Source organism: Mirounga angustirostris, unplaced genomic scaffold (genome assembly GCF_029215605.1).
Source record: "Mirounga angustirostris isolate CCGP_5_RB_7025 unplaced genomic scaffold, mMirAng1.0.hap1 SCAF_2, whole genome shotgun sequence".
NCBI classification, from domain to species: domain Eukaryota; kingdom Metazoa; phylum Chordata; class Mammalia; order Carnivora; family Phocidae; genus Mirounga; species Mirounga angustirostris.
This window is the reverse complement of record NW_026991710.1, coordinates 50,059,141-50,083,736: the sequence shown is the minus strand read 5'-3', so window position 1 is coordinate 50,083,736 and position 24,596 is coordinate 50,059,141. Positions and strand designations below refer to the sequence as shown.

Sequence of the window (24,596 nt, the reverse complement as noted above, 5' to 3'; positions counted from 1 at the left end):
GACTTTGGAGGGTCTGTGTCTGGCCCTGTCATAGGTAAACCAGTCTTATCCTTATCCAGGTCATGTGGGGAGGGATGGTTCTTTCCAGGGAGGACTTTTCCGGAACACAAAAGTGTTGGAGGATTTCTTTAACCTTCAACCTTCCACGGTCATAAGGCTCAAAATTTAATACTGTCACTACTGACCTGTTTGGAAAATAAATACTGTCCTTTTTAGGAATGTTTCTACAATAAACAACTAAACCAAGTAAATCACTTGTCTTAATTCTTCCTAGTAAGCATATACAAAATTCTTAATGTTAGAATAAGCAAAAGGGACCCTTTCAAATTACTTGAATCATACAGTTCAAAAAACATAATAGAAAAGAAAAGGCTCGAACAACAAAGTTATACAATAAGATTTTCATTAAAAAGCATTCTTTTGTACCAGATTTTAACTAAAATAAACTATAAGCTAAGTATTACCTAGTGCTTAGAACTCAGGACAAATCCTAATATCAATTATGCAGAACAATATAAGAAAATTAAATCTATAATTAGAGCTCAGAAAAATAAAAGAGAAAAGAAAACTAAGTGCAGAGTTCAACAAGGAGCTGTATTACTTAGTGCTTCCTTAGCTCACATTCTGAAAGACATCTCAAAGAAATGGTTGTCCTTTTGCCTTCCACACTTCTTTTTACTATTTTCACGCATAGACCAGAACAGAGAAAGCCAAAACTGCAACTATTTAGAAGTAGCCTATCTATCATATCCTGTCAGCATCTGGAGAGTGTCACTAAGAATATTTCAATATGGAATGCTAATGTGACTAGTATTGTAATAACAATGAAAATGGTGATGATGATGTTGTTAATGATGGCAATGATGATGATGATACAAAAGTACACATCCTAAGAAACCATAACTCTAAAGAGTGTTACCTTTCACAGGGAAGGAGAGATTTTAACATCAGTCTACAAGCCCAATATAATGTTAATCTTGATTTTTCCCCCTATGTTAACTTATTTATTTTAACTACATCTCAATTTTAACTGCCATTTATAAGAGGACAATATTTTTTGACCCAGAAAGGCTATCACAGGAGAGAATTAACTTAATTTGTGAAGCCCTTTGTAATTTCAAATTATCCTGAAATCATCCCTTTCAACCACTCTGGTAAGGAGATAAATCCAATGTCATGCTTTAACAGCCAACTAAATTTTAAAGTCAGAAAGATATAACATAGGCATGTACCTGCCCTGAGAGAATTTTGTTTATTACTCTGCCTTATAGAAGTTTCCAAGTTTAGAATTAAAATTATGCCTGCTTTACTATCAAAATATATTTAAAGTCACAAACTGTAAATTAGCCAGAAAAATGATAATACTATTTACCTCTCCTTGTTTAATCCTCAGTAGTAGGCTTTTATTTTGTCTGACTGAAACCCATAAAGAACTTTTCTTCTTTTTCTTTGTCATTACAATTAGCCATATAAACTCAAATGCACCAATTAATCAGAAGCAAAGGCTATGCCCTATTCCTTTTTCTATCTGACCAGAACACGGTCAGTCCTGAGTGACTGTGCCTCTGTGTAATTCTACCCTCTCATCCTGACAACAGTCAATGAGAGTATACTGGAGTCAATTTTTGAGAATCTAATTTGCTTCCATACTTTCTTTACCAGTTATTCTAGAGCACATTTCAATAACTTCTCTTGTCTTAATATTCTTTTTAGAGAGTCAGCACTTACTTCTTAATACATTCTTCAACTGTCCTAAGCAAATCATCCTCTGGATAACACACATTTTTCCAATATTTTCAGTTTATTTACCCCATGCCATTTGTAATTAATCCATGTCCACATAGCAACAACAGACCTTGAAGTTATTTTAATTACAAATCCATTTTGGTTTGAATACAGAAACTATGTAAGTTTCTATATTTGACACATGTAGAGAAATTCATTTTTACACTATAGGAAATGAGAGAATAGTGAAGAGAATAGGTGGCTCCTAATATGGAGGATGGAGGCTGAAAGTGGGATTTTATAAAATAGGAGAACACAAGACGTTCAGACAACTAGAAACTCCTGCAATTTGGTGAAGAGAAAGTTACAGTAACCATATGGAATGGAACTTCTCATTCTTCTTATTGAAAATGCTCAAATGAAGAGAATTTTGCATGTGTCAAAGAAAAGCTGAGGCAGCAGTGGTATGTAAATGTTTCAAGCAATGGTTACAACAGAGGAGACATAACAGGAGAGTAAACGGTCTTTTTTTTTTTTTTTTTTTTTTGAGTCATTTTTATTCTCTGTACTAGTTACAGCCTTTGCAGATCCCAGTTGTGGAGATGTGCACATTGAACCACTGTGATGTAATTTAACTGTCTCAAATGGATCATTCATTCTTTTATATTTCTTGCCTAAATAATCCATACCAAACTTGATTAAGCAGATGCAACATTTCATCATGAAAACAACTTCAGAGAAAGGAAAGAATACTCTACGCATTCATGAGTATAGTAGTCACAATTGTTAAGTGCCTAGTAATCTATTTGGCTGAAAGGTGCTATACAATGTAAGCCTATCATTTACATAAATAGATTGCATCTATAATTGGTTTGCAGAAGTTTTCTTAAGAGATTTCCACCTCTTAATTATTTTCTCTGAGCTCCTTCTTGCAATAACCATTCATTATTGACAACACTGTAATGCAATTCTTTCTTCAAATAAAGGGTTTTATTGATTTAACTAGCAAAACACAGTAACTCAGAGATCCATGGAGAATCTTCCATTATGATAAAGAAAGATAAAGCAAGCAAAAAACAAAAACCCCATAAGACAATGAAAAGCATCCAAACACTCATGTTTTCTCTCACGTATTTTACATGGAAAGAGAGATCTTCCAAATGCAGATAAACCAAAAGGAAAAGAATGTTCACTTCACTTCCCCCTTTATTTCCTATATCTCATTCCATATAATACCTTATCAGAGACTACAGACACTACTCTAGTAGGAGAGCTGATTGGAAGTGAAATTTCTCAATGGTACATGTTGTACACAAGGACTGCAACTCTGAGATTTTGAAAGATGGGTTTGTTGAGGCAAAAAGCTCTCCAGGAGTGTTATTGGGAAAATTATACTCTTTATGAACAGATTTCATTAATGGAGGAAATCAAGCCTAGCAGTTACTTCTAGTAGCAGCGACAGAGTCAGAAAAAAAGAGTACGCTGTATTGATGACTAGTTTTTTGTTTTGGTTTGGTTTTTGGGTTTTAAGGGTTGTTTTTCTTTTTGCTTTAAGATTGGCTAGATAGGAGGCACCTGGGTGGCTCAATTGGTTAAGCGGCTGCCTTTGGCTCAGGTCATGATCTCAGGGTCCTGGGATGGAGCCCCGCATCAGGCTCCCTGCTCAGCAGGGAGTCTGCTTCTCCCTCTCATTCTCCTCTGTGCACTGTCTCTCTCTAATAAATAAATAAAATCTTTTTAAAAATTTATATAAAAAAAGAGATTGGCTAGATAGAACAAAGAAAATTTTACGTTGCTATTTCAAAGCTTTCTACCAGTTTTGTTGGTTTACTAAGAGAAAAAAGTGTGTTTTTTTTCTTTGCCATACATTTTTAGTGCAAATCAAGTAAAGAAAGGAGGGAAAAGAAAATTTCCTCTGAGAGATTAAGATTAAGTAAGCATATTTTTCACTAAAGTGAGATATTACCTGAAGGTTGTTTGCTCATTGATGTTCTGTCTTTATTACGAATATATAAGGTAGGCATTAATAGAAAAGTTAAATATTTAAAGGGGGGGCAAAATTTGAATCCATTATTCTGTTTCTATAATTAATCTGTCTCACTTATTCTGAGATCTTATATTTATGTACCCACTATTGCATAATTTCACTTCAGAACTTTTACCTCTTATTGATAACTTAGGATAATTTTCATTTTTTCTGTATTTGATGTTAGCAAACAATCTGGGCATACTTATGTTTAATATTATCTAGTTGTACTTGGGTTTCAGAAAAAGACCCCAAAACATGAGACATCTTCTATAAGAGCTATTTATTTTCAGGTTAACAAAGTATAAGGAAATATTTTCTGCAGTTCTTACTCAAAAGCCCAAGATCTAAAATCACTCCAGTGTAAGAATTCAACATTTCCTCTGGAGATTAAATTGATAACCCTATAACATAAGAATAACCTATATGGCTTAACTGATTTTTACAGCATGAAAACAAATTTGAGTGAAAATCAATGTTGAAAATCCCATGACAATTATGAGGCACAAATTCAGATCATGATAAGAACATACTTATTTAATGTTGTATACCTTTGAATTGATTTAGCAATCTTTTTTCCCCAAGATTTCAATGATTAGAATCCAAATAAGATCCCTTCTAATATAACTTCATAAAAATTAGTGTTGAATTTATTATATCTGTTATTTCTTCAGCTTAGGTACTATGTTGTTCAAAATCAGGGAACATAGGAACTATTTTATAACTGTCAAAAAAGTGATACATTTTTAAAATTAAAAAGAAACTCAAGAGATATTTTAATTCAGAAGCTATACTGTTCAAATGGAACCAAACTTGAAGTTATCATAAAATATCTATCTAATTTGGATATCTTTGAGTATCATGTGCTCATATGAAATAGAAAAAAATGCATATCTAAATTAATATCCCTTTATTTGAAGGTATTTTTCCTAACTCAATCCTTGTTAGAATTCAGGAAATAGCTGTAACAACTTTTTTTTTCTAGATATGTCCCCTAAGGCAAGGAAAATAGAAGTAAATATAAACTATTGGAACTATATCAAAATATTTCCTTCTGCACAGAGAAGGAAACATTCAACAAAACTAAAAGGCAACCTACAGAATGGCAGAAGACATTTGTAAATGACATATCTAATAAGGGGTTAGTATCCAAAACATATAAAGAACTTATACAACTCAACACCCAAAAACAAATAACCCAATTAAAACATGGGCAGAAGACATGAACAGACATTTCTCCAAAGAAGACATACAGATGGCCAACGGACCCATGAAAAGATGTTCATCATCACTTATCATCAGGGAAATACAAATCAAAACTACAATGAGATATCATCCCACCATGGCTGAAATCAACAATGCAGGAAACAAGTCTTGGCAAGGATGTGGAGGAAAAGAAACACGTGTGCATTGTTTGTGAGAATGCAAACTGGTGCAGCCACTGTGGAAAACAGTATGGAGATTCCTTAGAAAGTTAAAATAGAACTACCCTATAATCCAGTAATTGCACTATGGGGTATTTAGCCAAAGAATACAAAAATACTAGTTCAAATGGATACATGCACCCCAATGTGACCGATAATATTATGGAAGCAAACCAAGTGTCCATCAATTGATAAATGAATAAAGAAGATGTGGTATACATAAATAATGGAATATTACTTAGCTATAAAAAAGAATGAAATCTTGCCATCTATAATACATGGATGGAGCATAATATCATGCTGAGTGAAATAAGTCAGGGAAAGACAAATACCATAAGATCTCTTGTATGTGTATTTTAAGAAACAAAACAAATGAGCAAAGGGAAAATAAGAGAGAGAGACAAACCAAGAAATAGACTCTTAACTGTAGAGAACATACTGTTGGTTACCAGATGGGGTGGGTAGGGGAAATGGGTTAAATAGGTGATGGGAATTAAGGAGTACACTTGTGATGAGCACAGGCTGATGTATGGAATAGTTGAATCATTATATTGTACACCTGAAACTAATGTAACACTCTGTTAACTAACTGGCATTGAAATAAATACTTAAGAAAAGTCTTTAGAAAATAGATACCACTCCCTGTTATGTTTTGACAGAATCCTTATTAAGGATTCCTAATAAAGTCTAATAGAATGTCCCAGAAGAAGCTGAAGGGTACCAGGGTGCCAACATGATTCTATTATTTGCAGCTATAATTTTTTGACAGCAGGAATTCTAGAAAATAACTTTATTTTTTTTGCATTTAATATGGCCTTAGTGTAGTAATTTGCACATAGAAAATACTCCATAACTATTAGTTGAATGAATACTTCTGGTATTGTATTAGTTTTCTATTGCTGCATAACAAATTACTACAACTTAGCAACTTAAAACAACACACGTTACTATTTCACAATTTCTATAGATGAGGAATCAGGTACAGCTTGGATGGGTCCTGTCTCCAGCATTACACATAGCTATAATCAATGGGTCAGCCAGGCTGTGTTCTCATCTGGTGGCTTGCCTGAAGAAGATTCCATTTGAGGGCTAATGTAAGTTGTTGACAGAATTCATTTCCTTACAGCTATATGACTCAGGGTCTCATATTTTTCTGACTGTTGGTTAGGGGATGCTTTCAGGTCCTTGAGGCCTTCCACAGTTTCTTGCCTTGTACGTTTCTCTAACATTGGCTGTTTACTTCATCAAGCCCACAAGGAGAATCATTCAGTCAGAGAAAGTCCAGTCTCTATTTTAAGGGTTTTTGTATTTTTAGATGAGGTCCACCCAAGATAATCTCTCTTTTGATTAATGCAAATTCAACTGATTTAGGACTTTAATTACATCTGTGAAATCCCTTAACTTTTGCCATATTCTGTTGCCCAGTAGCAAGTCACAGATCCCACCTATACTCAAAGGGCATGAACATCAAGGGATAAGAATCATGGGGGCTACCCTAGGATCCATCTGCCGCAGAGGTGATACGATTTAGAAAATTATCATGAGACTTACACTTAGACAAACATACCCTTCCTGTCACTATCTGTGTGATTTAGGATAAGACATTTAACCTCTTTAAACCCTCTTATCTTCTCACCTTTAAAAAGAAAGCAATAATAACCGTTTTGTATTATTATCAGAATGAACAAAAAATTATGATTATGTAGGAATTCATAAATGGTTGGTAACAAGATTTTTATAGTCTAGCCATGGTGTGAGATATCAGAAAAAGTTAGGTCTGACTTTGCCTTAAGTAAATTCATTGGATTTTTCAGACCTAAACTAAACCAAAAGTATCTGTCACTAATAGATTCCAACTTCTTGCTTTTCTCTCTGGTTTCAGTTGAACAAAGTAGGTCCTTTGCATAAGTAAAGATGAACTATGGCTTATTAAGAACCTATCATTGGTGTTCGCTTCGGCAGCACATATACTAAAATTGAAACGATACAGAGAAGACTAGCATGGCCCCTGCACAAGGATTACACGCAAATTCGTGAAGTGTTCCGTATTTTTAAGACAGAGGATCATAGGGGATGGGAGGGAAAAATGAAACAAGACAAAACCAGAGAGGGAGACAAATCATAAGAGACTCTTAATCTCAGGAAACAAACTTAGGGTTGCTAGAGTGGAGGGGGGTGGGAGGGATGGGGTGGCTGGGTGATGGACACTGGGGAGGGTATGTGCTATGGTGAGTGCTGTGAATTGTGTAAGACTCATGAATCACAGACCTGTACCCCTGAAACAAATAATACATTATATGTTAATAAAAAATAAATAAATAAAAACACCTTACCAGACAGCAAAAAAAAAAAAGAACCTATCATTGGTCAGGCTTTGTCCTAAATGATGAGCTAGAGACAGAGACCAAGATAGAGAGATAATATGTATATGAATATATAGGTTATATTCATATATATGAGGAGAAGGAAATATAATTATTTCTATTTTTTTTAAAGATTTTATTTATTTACTTGATAGAAAGAGAACATAAGCGGGGGAGGGGCAGAGGGAAAGGGAGAAACAGACTCCCTGCTAAGCAGGGAGCCAGACGCGGGGCTTGATCCCCTGACCCTGAGATCATGACCTGAGTAGAAGTCAGACACTTAACTGACTGAGCTACCCAAGCATCCCTATTATTCCTATTTTACATGAGGAAACAATCTATGACTCTTACAAAAACAAAATAACATACCTGTTGACACACATAGTGGCCAAGAACAAAATAATTTAAGTTAAAAATCTACATTTAAATGACAGCTCTCCACTTGAACAAATTATTTAATCTCTCTGTGCTAATGATAATAATACCTACCTGCATGGGTTGTTAGAAATATTAATTGAAATGACATGTAAAGCATTTTGCATGCAAGCCTAAGACACAACTAGTATTATTTATTGTAAGTCTTTGGAATTGGGGTCCAATTTTTGGTTCTGACCACTAATAATTACCCTTCCCAATGCCATTGTAGAAGTTGCTAATTCCCCTTAAAGCTAAAAATACACTCAGGAGAGTACCTAGCCCAGAGCTGCGAGTTGCACCTGCAACTCTCTAATAAGCTATAAGCTGCACAGATGCCCAGGGTTGAGCCCATTCCTTCCCAAGTGCAGCTAGAGATTGCAGAGTTCCAGCATAGAACAGATGGAATTCACAGGGACCTATAACCTAGAAAACCTCATTCCTACTCATAAAATGAAATAGGGAATTGCAAACAGCCTAAAGGGCTTTTTGTTTCACCAGTTGTTACAGAGAAAACAAGAACTCTTCAGTGGCCTTCAGGGGACTACACTGAACCTGGAGTCCTCCCTCTCCATGTGATCATATTATATTTTCTAATTCTTTAATAGTTTTCACTGTTTTCACCTGCAATCTCTCTCTCTCTCTCTCTTAATCAGTTAATATGTTTTCAAATGAAAAGGTACCTCATAAAGACAAACCAAATTTTAAAAAAGTGGTGGTATTACATCAACACTCACCCCATTTCAGTACCACAAGTCTTTATGGGAAAGGAAAAAAATACCAACTTAATTTTAATCATCCTCCTTCGTTTATGTTAAATATTTCACATCATCTACTATATAAATTAAAATGGTAAATTTTATCTCCAGATATACCCTAGAGATCCATTTTGATATCTAAGATTCCAGCTTTAAGTATAAATGGAAAATAGTTGGGGACAGGATGGAGCAGCGCAGAGTTATATCCACTGGGTTAAACTGGTTTCTGTGTTGGGTGTGAAAATAGGTATCTGGTTATCCAGGTTGAATTATTTTTTTTTAACTGGTGGCTATTAATCACATAACAAAGAAGTCAAAATATCCCTATAATAACGGAAATTCAAGGGGCGCCTGGGTGGCTCAGTGGGTTAAGCATCTGCCTTCAGCTCAGGTCATGATCACAGGGTCCTGGGATCCAGCAGTGCATGGGGCTCCTCGCTCCTTGGGGAGCCTGCTTTTCCCTCTCCCTCTGCGTGCTGCTTGTCCCCCCTGCTTATGCTCTCTGTCAAATAAATAAAATCGTTAACAAAATAAAGGAAATTCAAAATCAGTAGAAACAACTATCCTCCTCCCATCTTCTTATATCTAGTTCGATTTACTTTCTTCATAAAACTTACCATCATGAGAAATACTCTTACTCCTTTACCTGTTTACTAATTTACTAATCTATTCTTTATTGTTCTCCACAAGAATGTGAGATCAGTTAGAACAAACATCTTTCTTGTCTTGTTTACCACTTTATTATTAAAATCTAGAACAGGGGCTCCTGGGTGGCTCCGTCAGTCAGGTCATGATCCCACGATCCTGTGATGGAGCCCCACAGGGACTCCCTACTTCTCCCTCTCCCTCTGCCTGCCACTCCCTCTCTGTCAAATAAATAAATAAATTATTTTTAAAAAATAAAATAAAATCTAGAACAGTGCCTTGCACATAGTAGAAGCTCAATAAATATTTACAGAGCCTTTTTTTAATTAAGATTTTATTTTTCATTTATTTGAGAGAGACAGAACACAAGGAGAGCATGAGAGGGGAGAGGGGCAGAAGGACAAATAGACTCCCTGTTTTGCGGGAACGATCCCAGGACTCTGGATCATGACCTGAGCTGAAGGCAGACGCTTAGCTCACTGAGCCAACCAGGGGCCCCAACAAAGCCTCTTAATAGCCATTAAGTCTAAGAAAATAATTTGTTACTAACTCCATACTGATTTGCTTTATAGCCACATGAGTACTTGAAAATATCTGATGGTAATTTTAATGATATTGAATACTTTATTTGTAGAAGTTGATAATGACAAATATCAAGCCCAGTGTTGGAAAAAGAAGCTGAAAAAAATACATATAGAGAGAGTTGTGGCCATTTATATTTCAATTATATTTTCCATACGTTAAAAAAGAAGGTAATTTTATTCTCATCTGAGGATTCTTAAGGAAGAACTTGAATTCACTTGTCTTCTTTCTAACAATTGTAAATCACCAAGAAATCATCAGATTTTTGCTTTGGAAGGAACCTTGGAAATCATCCAGTCTACTTCCTTGTCTTCTAAATGTGTAAAGCGAAACCTGGAGAGACTTGGCAACTTGCCTCCATTACCTAGGTTGTAGCTCTCAAGGAGGGACTAGAAGTCAGGTCTCCTGACACTAAATCCAGATTTCTTTCCACTACATTTCTGGCGTGCTTAGCGAAATTATTTTTCTAACTTCAATCCTGCTCCTCAAGTTTGGTTAGGTTGCGTGTATGTGTGTGTGTGTGTGTGTGTTTTCCTTTTGACAGTTCTATGCATATTTCTTTTCACAGTACCTCATCACTGGTGCATTCATTGCCACATATTTTGATGTTTTATAGTTGGCTGCAAATATTTAAGGCAGATACATTGTGTGCTGCTTTGTCAGTTTTTCAATAAAGGAAAAGACAGCAGCTGAGGTATGTACCTGTTCTATTAAAAACAGGGCAGCAGGACTATCAAGTTTTAAACTACTTTTGATGGCTTGTGTTAGGAAGCCCTGTCAGAACAAAAGGAACTCAAATTCTGATTGATTAGTGTTGTCTGGTACATCATAGTCGGCTGCCTTAGACCAAGGGTCTTGTGTTAATGCTATTTGCGTGTTACTGAAGTCTGTCAAAATGTGATCACATGATTGTTGTTCTACTGCTGCCATCACAAAAATAGTGTGATGAATTTTATAAGAGGTTCTCAGGGCACAAAAATTTTTCAATAAAGAAAGAAATGTGACACGGCATGCAATATTTCAAGAATATTGCTTTGTTTGCCTACTTCCCTTTTTAGATATTGTCTCCTAATATGTTTCTACTTTACCTGTTTATCGCTGCCTCTGCCTCAGCATCTACCATGTGAGGGATGTTGAGGTTTAGGAAATGCGTTTTATTGTTTGGGTTATCATTTGGTTTCTAGGCAAATATCTGATAATGTGGAGAATAAAACACTGCACAATTTTGTCCTGAGTTTTTCCATTTCTAAACCTCAACATTTTGCTTCGTTTTTTAAAAGCTATGAAAACCCAAATAAAAGAAAATCCCATTTACGCACAGTATTCAAGATGCAATTCAGACACTCCAATCCCAATCGTTCCTTTCTAAGTTGTTTACACTTTTTTTTTGCTTAATTAGTTCTTGTTTGCTTTACTCGTAGTTTTCATGTTGAGTGTGTAATACAGCAAATATCAAAGGGAGTGAAAACAAACTAATCGTTGCTTAGAGAATATTACTTACCAGAGTATTTTATGTACTGATTCTGGTCCTAACTCCTCAAATCAATTCAATCAATGGTGAAGACTTTCATGTGTTCAGTCAAGATCAATTAGGCTTTAGTGCAGATTCATGCCATCTTTCCAAAATATTTAATATTCATCAGATTGTGTGCAAATTTAGATAGCTGTCTACCTTTGCTAGCGTTTTTAGTATTTTTTTTTTTTTTACAAAAATACTTGCTTCAGGGGAAAAACTCATCTGCCAGTCATAACTAAGCTCTCTAGCTTAAAATACACAATTATAACCATGGAATGTATTTGTCTATTTTGTTAACACCAAGGTGGAATTAAACCTCTTGAAGACATTGTTCTATAATACATGTCGTTTACCTGATTCTGCCCACTTTTTGGTACAAAACTCATTCTTGTAGTCAGAGGAATTCGACCTCAAGAATTTTTTACTTATGACTGTATAAAAATGATATATAGATTTCTTTTTTTTTAAGATTTTATTTATTTATTTGAGAGAGAGAGGGGGAGAGAGAAGCAGACTCCCCACTGAGCAGGGAGCCTGATGCAGGACTCCATTCCAGGACCCTGAGATCATGACCTGAGCTGAAGGCAGACACCTAACCGGCTGAGCCACCCAGGCACCCCAATACATGGATTTCTTGAAACTGAAGGGATTATGACTATGTAACAAGAAAAATCGACAGTTAAATATAAAATGCTCACGTATGTGTGTGTGTGTGTGTGTGATATTTAGAAAATTCCCAAATCCATTTTCAGTTTCTCAGTAAGGAAATTTGATGATCCTTACCTGGTGTTAAGATCATTCTCTCTATCCTGATCTAGGATAGATTTCTCTCTGAAAGTTTCAAGGCATCACTTCCTGTTACAAACAGGTTATAGTTTGTCTCAAGATGTTTGCAATAGGATGTGCATTTATTATTCTAGGAAATTTGTTACTATTTTCAAACCTATTTGGTGAAAGGACAGAAATGAAGTTCCAGTTCTTAAAAAGTAGATGTACTAATGGCTGAATAATATTCCATTGTATATGTGTACCACATCTTCTTAGGCTAACTGAACATAATAATAAAATGAAATAAAATTAAATTAAATTAACATTAAAAAATAGGTAGATGTACTAGAGTGACTCCTTGAAAACTGAGAGAGCATGTCATTCCCTCTGTACCTTTCTCCATAAATATCTACTAGCAATGGGTGGGGATGGGAAGAGTAGGGCGAGGCTGACATGACCCCGAGATCACAACCTGAGCCGAAGGCAGCTGCTTAACTTACTGAGCCCCCCCAGGCACCCCCTAAGTGAAAAGTTCTTTAGGGGAACCTAACATAAACAGGGTGCCATCCTTCACCTTCAAATCATCATGCTGACTTCACCTCACTTCATGCATTGCAGATGATGAAGGCTTAACTGTGGCAACATGTGGAAATCATGACAAAATATATCAGAACTCAGAGAAACACAAGGAAATCCACCAGGATATGGAAATGAACTGACCACCTTTTTGAAATACGTTAGCCCTTCAGGTTTCATGAATAATCAGGCAAGAAGGAAGTCCTGCAAGAGTAGTCCCAAATTCCAGGGGCGCCTGGGTGGCTCAGTCATTAAGTGTCTGCCTTCAGCTCAGGTCATGATCCCAGAGTCCTGGGATCAAGCCCCACATCGGGCTTCCTGCTCTGTAGGAAGCCTGCTTCTTCCTCTTCTACTCCCCCTGCTTGTGTTCCCTCTCTTGCTGTGTCTCTCTCTGTCAAATAAATAAATAAAATCTTAAAAAAAAAAAAAAGGAGTAGTCCCAAATTCCAGAGACTTGAACAGAATTTAATTTTACTTAAGTTTTCCTGTCCCTGAGTGAAATCTTGGGCAGGCCTCCAAACCTATCTCCTGACTCTTGAAAATAAAAGCTCTCTGTTTACTTTTAGTTATGAGCCTAATCTCATTTATACAATTAAAATGTACATTCTATGAACTAGAATTACATTTCAAGTATAAGTTTCTCTCCTTCTGAATTACATTTCAAGTATAAGTTTCTCTCCTTCCCTAACTTGCACATGATGCTAGTGGGAAGATTTCATATGACTGGTATTGTCATGAGGGTCATGGTACATTCCAGACTGGGTGGGTAATTAAAGCTAACTCTTTCTTTCATGAACTAGTGTTATGGTTCTTTTTACTCTCTCTCATTACTCGAGGTGTCTTATGCTTTTGGACAGTGTCTAAGACCACCCAAAGGCAGCTTTCCTTTTTGCATATGGTTCAGATCTAGTCAAAAAGAAACATGTAGCCTTGACCCATTTTGTTGGAAGTGAGACTGTAGTTACTTTCCTAATGCAGCACTCTATTCTGCTGCTATGGGCCATTTCCTCTCAACTTTCTGAGGGGAGAATGTGAGTAGGGAAGGCATTCAGATATGTCCCTAATACTGGCCCACTATGCTCCCAAACTGCAGGCACCATAAATCAAGATCCTCATGCTTGACTTCAAATGAGGTAAAGCACAATCTCCCCTACCCCTTGTTAAACAAGTACAAGCCTCTCCTAAGAAATCTTCCCTCTAATTCCCAAGCTCACCCTTTGAGGTTGAGGTAGATATTGAGCCAAGGATAGCAAAGCTGAGTTTGGGCCTCTTTATTTGCATGGCTAGCATAAGTGTGTGGTGCCTCGCTTTGGAATGCCAGAGCACTTGTCACCTGATAGGCTTCATCTTCTTGAGACCATTTGGGAATTCTGGTACATAGACAGATAACTGAATATAATAGCACTCATACCTTACGTTAGTAGGACTAATCATATCCGTTTCCTTACTTCCAGTGTATTACCCAAAATGGTGGCTGCCAGCTTCTTAGTTGAAAAAAATGGCTGGGTGTTGTTGCACTCTTTAATTCCAGCTTCTTATTCTGTTCGTGTTGATCACAAGCCATATTCTTTCTTCCCTAGTCAGCATTCTCATTGTAATCACAGTTTTGCCTACTGTGATGATGATAGAGATGTTTTCAATTCCTTTGACAGAGAGATTCATGTCTCGCCTGAGGTGAATTATGAGCTGAATTATATCCCCCAAAACCTCATATGTTGAAGTACCAAGCCCCAGAACCTCGGAATGTCACTATATTTGGACATAAAACTGTTAAAGAGGTAATTAAAGTTAAAGGAGGTCATTGGGTGGGACTTAATCCATTCTAACTGGTATTATTATATGAAGAGGAGATTAAGACACAGACAGGCACAGAGGAAAGACCATGAACACACAGGGAGAAAATGGGTGTCTGGAAGCCAATGAGAGAGGTCCCAGAATAAATCAACCCTGCTGACATCTTGATCTTGGACTTCTAGCCTCCAAAACTGAGACAATGAATCTCTGTTGGCTAAGCCGTGCAATCTGTGGTACTTTGTTGTGGCAGCCCTAGCAAACGAAGATAAGGTCCATGCAGAAAACACATCCACGTTGGCCAGAAACAGGGACATCATGACATTTCTATTGCAAGCCCATTAAAATAGTTTTTTCTCCTGGTCTTCACACTATAGCAACTCAGGAAAGGCTTTTATTTAATTATTTCAAACTCATTATCTTATAACTCTGACAGTCTACACAGCACAGCAGTGAGTAATTGTACATATCAGTATTTTCCTTTAAAGAAAAGGGAAGATATTTTATTATGAATAAGGTATATTTTTGAGAAGACACAACAAATTTAACCCCAATTAAAATATCTACCAAATTTAGAGGCACCTGGGTGGCTCAGTCGTTAAGCGTCTGCCTTAGGCTCAGGTCATGATCCCAGGGTCCTGGGATCGAGCCCCGCATCGGGCTCCCTGCTCGGCGGGAAGCCTGCTTCTCCATCTCCCGCTCCCCCTGCTTGTGTTCCCTCTCTCGCTGTGTCTCTCTCTGTCAAATAAATAAATAAAATCTTTTAAAAAATATATCTATCAAATTTAAAATATTTGTGTAAAAATTTGCTTAAGCTAGAAATGTGGGAGAAGTAAAAGAAGGCTTCACCATTTAATTTCTGTTTAAGTTTTGTGTCATATGTGAACAATGAGTTAAGTAAGGATCTGTTTTCTTAATTCTGCATATTTGATTAATTACAAATGTCTATACAGATGAAATGAACTTTTAATTGTCATTTAATATTTTGGTTTGTGTGGCTCAGATTTATTTTCAACAAGTAAAACAGTAGTGTAGATCATAATTTTTGCCACTCTTTTGATAACAGTAAAGATAAATCATAGATAATTTACATCAATAAGAAACTCCCTTATCTGAAAGAAGTATTTCATTCCCTCATATGTTCAAAGATAATATATCCAGCAAAGTAATCAGTTTAGATCTTGAATTAACATTAACCAAGATAAACCAATTATTTTTTGAGTCAAAACAAGTCTTATTAAATTTTCTCCCTAAGAATAAAGGCAGTTATTCCTTTAAAATGGTTTATAAAATTTAGAGAAAGACCTAGCACTGGCACATAAGATCTATTTATTCCATGAATAATAATAATGAAGTTAAAGAGCAAGAAACCAATTATTACCTAATCAATTCTCTCATATATATTTCTGTATCTTCTCTGTGGTAAAGGCATTTCATTTTTCTAATGGCATACAGAGTATTAGAATTCAAAGAAATCATTTTATGTTCATTTCCAAAGACAAGTCTTCTCTTTTGGAGTTAGTGATTTTTATCATAATTGATCCTCCTTGAAATCAATTGCTTTGTAAGGTAACATTTGTTTAAGTAAGGTCAGATCTTTGGAAAATCCATGCATATTCAATTTGATTTAAAGGTGGTTTTCTTTTCCAAAATGTAATGATTTCTAAGTAGCTAGCAGACACTTTATAGCTGTTGAAATAAAATATATTCACGTAGGCACTTTAAGAATAAATAGAAGCATGAGAACTATAGAAATCTCCTGGATGGCTGCAAAGCAGTAAATTATATTAAGCTGAAATACACTATTGGGAAGAACAGAGTAACAAACTTGAGAGGTTATAAAGTAGATAGGCAAGTTTGTATACCCTATGTTTTATATGTACATCAGGGCATATGCTAGTGGGCAGAACTTATGATTGGTTATGATTTAACATAACTCACAGTGATGAAATTGTGCACATGTTAGAGATAGGTCTACCTTGAGAAAAACCTATCAACATGGTGTAAAAACCTGCCAATTGTAAGTCCTGTGTAAATTGAAATTACGGCTTTTTTGCATCCTAGTGCTTAGTTATACTATACTATGAACAGAATACTTCCCAGTTAACCATTTTTGTGACATGCACTCTAATGCCCAGGGACTAAACTTCAGTCATGTCTCCATGTCCACTTTCTTTGTCACTTTTATTTTAAATATGTTTCTGAATGTTCAGGTAGTTTCTATGGTATTTTAACATGGAGAAAATTTTAAAATTTTAATCTGGCAAATTTATCAGTCTTTTCCTTATAATTTTCAGGTAGAAGGCTCAGAAAGCTTTTTTTTTTTTTTTTTTTGGACATCAGCTACTTCCTCGTGTTTTCCAGATTTTTAAATTCATTTGTTGTTTGTGTATTTTACTTTCAATAGTTTAATTCACTTGGGATTTGAGTGTTTTGGATATAACAATGGTCAAACTTGATTATTATTAATTTTTTATTTAAATTCAATTAGGCAACATTTAGAACATCATTAGTTTCAGATGTAGAGTTCGGTAATTCATATAATGCAGTAATGCATATAATACCCAGTGCTCGTCACATCACATGCCCTCCTTAATGTTGATTACTTTTTTTTAAAGATTTATTTATTTATTCCAGAGAGAGAGAGAGAGAGAGAGAGAGCCCGCGCATGCGTGTGCTGTGGGGGGGAGGGGCAGAGGACGAAGCAGTGAGAATTTTAAGCAAACTCCATGCTGAGCAGGGAGCCCATCTCAGGGCTCAATGTCATGACCCTGAGATCATGACCTGAGCTAAAACCAGGAGTCGGACACTCAACCGACTGTGCCACCCAGACACCCCTTGATTATTTATTTTTAAGACCACTTTTCTATACATTTGCAGAAATTTTACTTCTTTCCTATAGTGTGTAATGTCTTTATTATGTACTAAGAATATAATAAATACAATATACATATATATTGTATTTGTTTCGTGACAATTTGGTCTTTTCTATTGATCTAGCTTCTAATCCTTGCTCAGTTTTATGCTATTTTCATAATTGTATTATTTTGCTTTTATAACATAACACATTTTTATACCTGGTAGGGCAAATCTATCCTTGTAACATTTAAAAACATCTTAACATTCTGCCCTTATTATTTGTTTTGGTGATTTTGAGAATAGAGTTGAAGAGGGGGAAAAAAATGGCATTTCATTGGCTTTACAACTGAACCAATGCATTTGGAGTTAATTGGTTTTTTTTAAATCATTTTATATTTTATGTGTCTGTTAGCCATTTGTATGTCTTCTTTTGAGAAGTGTCTGTTCATGTCTTCTGCCCATTTCTTGACTTGATTATTTTGATTATTTGTTTTTTGGGTGTTGAGTTTGAGAAGTTCTTTATAGATCTTGGATACCAGCCCTTTATCTGTAGTGTCATTTGCAAGTATCTTCTCCCATTCTGTGGGTTGCCTCTTTGTTTTGTCGACTGTTACCTTTGCTGTGCAGAAGCTTTTTATCTTGATGAAGTCCCAAACGTTCATTTTTGCTTTTGTTTCACTAGCCTATGGAGATGTATCTTGAAAGAAGTTGCTGTGGCCGATGTTAAAGAGATTACTGCCTATGTTGTCCTTTAGGATTTTGATGGATTCTTGTCTCACATTGAGGTCTTTCATCCATTTTGAGTTTATCTTTGTGTATGGTGTTAGAGAATGGTCGTTTCATTCTTCTGTATATAGCTGTCCAATTTTCCCAGCACCATTTATTGAAGAGACTGTCTTTTTTCCATTACATATTTTTTCTTGCTTTGTCGAAGATTAGTTTACCATAGAATTGAGGGTCCATATCTGGGCTCTCTATTCTGTTCCATTGGTCTATATGTCTGTTTTTGTGCCAATACTATGCTGTCTTGGTGATCACTGCTTTGTAATATAGCTTGAAATCAGGCAATGTGATGCCCCCAGCTTTGTTTTTCTTTTTCTACATTTCCTTGGCGATTCAGGGTCTTTTCTGATTCCATACAAATTTTAGGGTTGTTTGTTCCAGCACTTTGAAAAATATCATCAGAATTTTGATTGGGATGGCACTGAAGGTATCGATTGAAAGATACGGCATGTGTCTTATGTTGTTTAAACTTTCTTTACATTTCTCAATAGAGTTGTGTGAAGAACTTCAACTAAGTGTCACATACTTCTTTTTAGAGCGATTTCTAAGTATTTATGGTTTATTGTTGGTAGCGTTTGCTATTGTTTCTACAATTTATCTTCTGAGTATAGCTGGCATAATAAAAATGCATTTAGGGGTACCTGGGTGGCTCAGTTGGTAGAGCGTCCAAGTCGTGGTTTTGGTTCAGGTCATGATCTCAGGGTCATGAGATCAAGCCCTGAGACTGGCTCTGCACTCAGCAGGGAGTCTACTTGAGACTCTCTCTCCCTCTCCCTCTCCCTCTGCTTCCCACTGTTCACACTCTTTCTCACTCTCTCTTTTTCTAAAATAAATAAATAAATCTTTAAAAAATGCCCTTAGATTGTGTGTATCTATCTTAAACATAACCAATATATTAAATGTTCTCATTATTTACAGGAATTTTCTGCTGCTTCTCTTTAGTTTTTTAATATTTAATTGTGGCAGAGACTACTTTTGTCCTACCCAATGGTCCTTCTCATCTCCTTTACTAAGAGATCCCTGATTTTATTTGATGTATCAATAAAGATTTTAAAACTGTCTTCCAATCTCACTTAGAGAGTAGGATGATCATGGGATATAGTCTGTATAAATGGAAATTCTTAAATGGACTTTCTGGAAAAAAATATTTAAATAGCAGGAAGACTCACCAAGCCGTGATCTTTTTTTTTCTTTACCTTTGTCCTGATCCCTCTTGCCCAAGCTAGATAATGATGACTAGGTCCAGTAGCTATCTTAAAGCATGAAGAATAATCATGCTCTAAAGAAGATCGAACAAAAACTAGAAGAAGATCTATTCTCCAGTGATGTCAGGAAACTCATACCAGTACTGAATTTCCTACCTCCAGTATTCTTTTATGTACAGAAATAATAACAATAATAATAAATTCTCATTTTGTGTAAGCCACTGTTTTTCAACTCAGGCTCAACTGAGATGCCGTTTCTAACAAATATAATGCTGTATCATTTGTAAATAATGATTTTTTTTTTTTTTACCATTTATTGTGTACAATCTTATTACATTGGCAGGATGTTACAGACCATGTTAAAAAATAATGGTGACAGCTTCTTGGATCTGGAACTTGGTTCAAACATATTTCCAAGTCTATTTGAATCTTGCCTGCCTATATACTGATCCCCAATATTTAACATATTCTGGCTCATATTCTGGTGGGCATCCTTAGAATTAACAGGTCCCTGCATTTGTTGCCATACTCAAATTCCAAGCTTTGGCTCTACCTTGCAGAGGTCACTATTCATTCATACTCAAAGTGACTGAAATGATCTGACCTTAACCCTTCTTCCATTTGTAACTGTGGCAAGTGTGAAGGAAAGTAACAGAGGGACTCATGATGCAGAACAAGGTGTTGCTTATAATAGCCCGATCAGTGGTTTGGAAGCTACATAGAATTCTATTACCATTTGAAGTTTAAAAATAAAGTTTGCTGAAAGAAAATTAAAACCTGTGACATAAAATGTGAAAAATTGTATCAAATGAGTGAGATAAAAGCTAGCATTTAGCCTTCGATGAAAAGGCTTCAGGAAATTATATGTGGTCATAAAAATATTACGTTTCAGAAGACTCTTTCAAAAGAAATAGTACAAAACTATCTTTTGAGGCACTTTTGTGATTATGAAAGAGAATTATGTCCTACAGAACAATGCACCTAGGATAGCTGAAATGGGAAAGTTATTTTTTACATATAAGTGCTTCTCTGATTATCAATAAGAGCAAATATTAAAGTGCAACATAGGAAAAAAACCTTAATCAGATAATAATGCCATTAAGAGTGATGGTCTCTTAAATGAGTTTCAATATCTGATGTACTGGAACTCTCAGTCAACTACCATAAAACAAATATAAAAATTACTATTTAAAAGTAAAGAAAATGATAAAACATATAAGAACAGAAATTACATAAAACCGTAAGTAATGTATGAAACCATATTTTGTTTAGGGAAGTCATGATTAAAAGGCTATACATAATAAAAACATATGCTAGCTAATTACATGCATAGAAATATGATGCATGGAGTATTCATTTGTGGCTAGGAACTGGTTATATCAAAGACTGGCTTATTTTCATTTCCGCTGAATACTCTTTCCTTGTCCCACATGAGGACCTCAGAGAAAAAGAACACTGTCGTCTCCAATATTAAAAGAATTCTATGCCTGGTGTCAGAAAGAAAGGGAGAAAAAGGCCAGCTATTAATTGAACATGATTTAAGGAAGATGATTTCCCTCTTCTTAGCTAGCAAAGAATTAAAGAAGGCTGACAATTAATGAGAAGGGCTGCGATCAGAAGTGACTGAGAGCCCATGTGGTGCTGCCTTCTGCTCCTACCTCCTCCACCCCACTACGCCCTTAACTCCTGCTAAGGAAGGAGGGCAAAAAAGAGACATGCAAAATGTGAGCCCAGAAAAGTTATCTGCTGACTACAGTAGAGTGCCGGAAGTGGAGTTTGGTGATTTTGGAGATTTAATCTTTTGCCTTGGTGACTCTCAGTACTTTGGCCTTGTCTACATAGGCTAGTTCTGCATCTGGTTGAAGACAGCTACGTTTCTGCCATCTTCAAATGTCCACTCAAAACAATGTTCATAGAAAGTGTGTCTCCTTGGCAGAAACCCTCAGTCTACTTCCTCTCATATCTCAATAGCTAGAATTTTTTCTTATGTCCAAAGCGAAACAATTATCCTGAAGAACGAAACCATCCAGTTAGCCTTCCACCAACGTGGGAAATGATACACTGGGCCATGTCCCAGGCAGGCATATCAGTGGTTTTGTAACTTTCTTTTTTTTTTTTCAATCAGATGCTAGTAAACAACAGAATAACATTAATATTATCTACTCTAAGCAGCACCTACCACAAAATCTTGTAATGGTGATTTGTCTTCCCATACTGCCTGTCTACAGGGAGATAATATATAACTCTAGGACAGAATTATCTTGGCCCTTTCACAGTTATGCCTCACACTAAAGTAATAAATGGCTTGCTGATCTATTTTTAAAAAGATAAAAGGAAGATGGTGTTATAGCCAAAACTTCCTGAAGCCAGCCTTGTCAAACATATCTCCTCCAAGGAAGTATTCCAGGAGACTATTTACAAGATGGGAATAGAACGTGAGAATAAAAGTATGCATTGATGGGCGCCTGGGTGGCTCAGTTGGTTAAGCCACTGCCTTCGGCTCAGGTCATGATCCTGGAGTCCCGGGATCGAGTCCCGCATCGGGCTCCCTGCTCAGCAAGGAGCCTGCTTCTCCCTCTAACCCTCCCCCCTCTCATGTACTCTCTCTCTCTCATTCTCGCTCTCTCAAATAAATAAATAAATCATAAAAAAAAAAATAAATAAATAAATAAATAAATAAATAAATAATAAATAAATAAAGTATGCATTGATTAGGTGGACCAGTATCAAATGTTTTCCAAAACAGAGCTCCAAAAAGGGTGAAGTAGAGGTCATGATTAAAGCTAAAGTGAGGGCTTCCCTCTAGCTCTAATTTTAGGTGAAAATATTGGGATGCTGCCATGTTCTGGTCAGCTCCATGCTATAAGAACTTGAGGGCTTGATGAGATTCTTAGAAATCTATTGATTCTATACTTTATAAATGTAGGAAATTATTCAGATACTGTATGCCACTGAATCTTAAGAAGCCATTAATTTTTAAACATACCATTATTTCATGTACCATTAAGAAATAAAACTACCAATTAAATCTTGACATCATTATCAAGAACATAAAGGGTCTAAGATTTTACTCTATTTCAAACCTAACAAGTTAGCTTTCCACAGTCTCACAAATGCTAGTAGAAGATATACAATACTCCTGAGTCAGAGAGAAAGGACAGTTTATTATTCACAGTTATAGCCAGAGTATCAACATTCTTGTGCCAATTCCCCAATTGTCAGTTAACATAGAGTAACATAAAGAGGATCATATGACACCTGTTCACATAGTAGCCTACATTACCATAGAGGAACTCTGTGTTAATGGAATCCGAATCTCTTATAATGGGTAGTCAGATACTTGGCAACCATACCAAATGGGTAACTTTTAGAGCTCATTACCAAAAATATATATTACTTATAATATGATAATAAGTCCCAGTTCATGAGATTATTTTGAGCATTAAATAAGATAAAATGTATACATGTATGTGCAGGGTAACTGGCACATAATAGAGTTTAATAAATATTTATTTTCTTTTTTCCTTTCATATTTTTCTCTGTGAAATAGACACTCTTTAAATGCCACACCCTACCTCCCTAAATTCTATACCCTTTAGCTGCTTAAAACTTGACTTTCTTTAAACAGGGAAAGTTACTGCATTCTAAAACTACAGGTATTGTTAAAAACTTGCCTTACATAAAGTGACAAAAGAAAAACAGAAAAGATGAGCTTGAGAACACAAACGCATCAGTAAATGAAAGTAATTAATATGGATGAATGGGGAGTGAACATTCAGAAAGTGAAACTGAAGTCACAAAAGACTAATGTAGATTGTTTCTTTCAATTTAGCATTTAAATGAGTCCAAACTAGTAACAACCACATGACCTTACCCAGACAATACATTTTCCTCTATATGACCTCTTTTATAAAGTAAGACAGAAATTTTTGGCCAAAATTCAGCCAGGAGCAGTTAGGAAATTCCTAACTTAGACTAAATAATTAATTCAATCAGCTAGCCAAATGGTCTGTAAACAAGTATAATGAAATTATAAATGAATGAAGGATTGAATAAATGCATAAAAAAGTAGACAATTAAGTACAGTTCTGTACTTTCTCTCCTATAAATCTTTTATCACAGTTTGGAAGATAAGGTTGTCTGAATCTTGGAAATCCTTTTAGTATTTCTATTTTCTATATTTTATCAAGTCCAGTAGATTTGAAATAATTATATAACATTTCAAAGTAAATACGAATCATTTATGGTTGACTTTCTAAAATTTTATAGTTAACTAACTCTTCTATAATTTCTTTAAATATTCACCCAAAATGGGATATATTTTTAATGCAATAATGACACATTTCCAAATTATGAACTTATTAAACCAAGAGCATTAGTTCGGTTATTTGCTTTGTCCTGCTTTATCATTCACATTTAAAGCAAACCCAAAATATCATTGCTTAAGTTAACTTTTTGTACAATATCTTTTTTTAAAAGAAAATATCTCTAATAAGCTTAAAATTTTACTTGTTATTTCTATTTCTATTTTTTTCTAATGTCCTCCAGTATTCCTCAGAGATAGTAACCACTTACATTGGGTGACAGCTGCATTTAAAACCTCCATGGTACATTTATAGAAATATGCCACAATAACATGTACTTAAACATACATAAGATTATATATACATTGGGGAAAGCTTTTAAGTAACTGTTAACCTAATATTTAGTATATCATTATACCTGATAGCAGTGTTTTACAAAATTTTCATGGAAGTAACAAATGATCCTAAGAAGCATCATTCATGACTATAGAAACTTCCAATAGTAAGACTATCTATTCTGAATATATATATGGTGTCCTCAGCTTCCCTATGTCAACTGTAGTCTTTGGTTGTAGATATGGCCTTACTAGAAATCAAGAAAATGATGCCTCCATAGCAACTTCCTCCTAGACATGTCTTTGGAGGCAAGAGAAACAAAGGCAAAAATGAACTATTGGGACTTCAAGATAAATTCTGCACAGCGCAGGAAACAATTAAATAAACTAAAATGCAGCCTATGGGATGGGAGAAGATATTTGCAAATGACACATCTGATAAAGGGTTAGTATACAAAATGTATAAGGAACTTACCAACTCAACACCTAAAAAAACCAATAATCCAGTTAAGAAATGGGCAG

At 35.5% G+C, this 24,596-nt stretch overlaps 1 non-coding gene across 1 annotated transcript; it reads left to right on the top strand.

The window, feature by feature from the left end:
- The first annotated feature begins 7,121 nt into the window (after nucleotides 1-7,121).
- Nucleotides 7,122-7,228, top strand: LOC123849067 (U6 spliceosomal RNA). The gene has a single exon (XR_006791912.1). It is a non-coding gene; the product is annotated as a U6 spliceosomal RNA (small nuclear RNA).
- The last annotated feature ends 17,368 nt before the right edge of the window (nucleotides 7,229-24,596 follow it).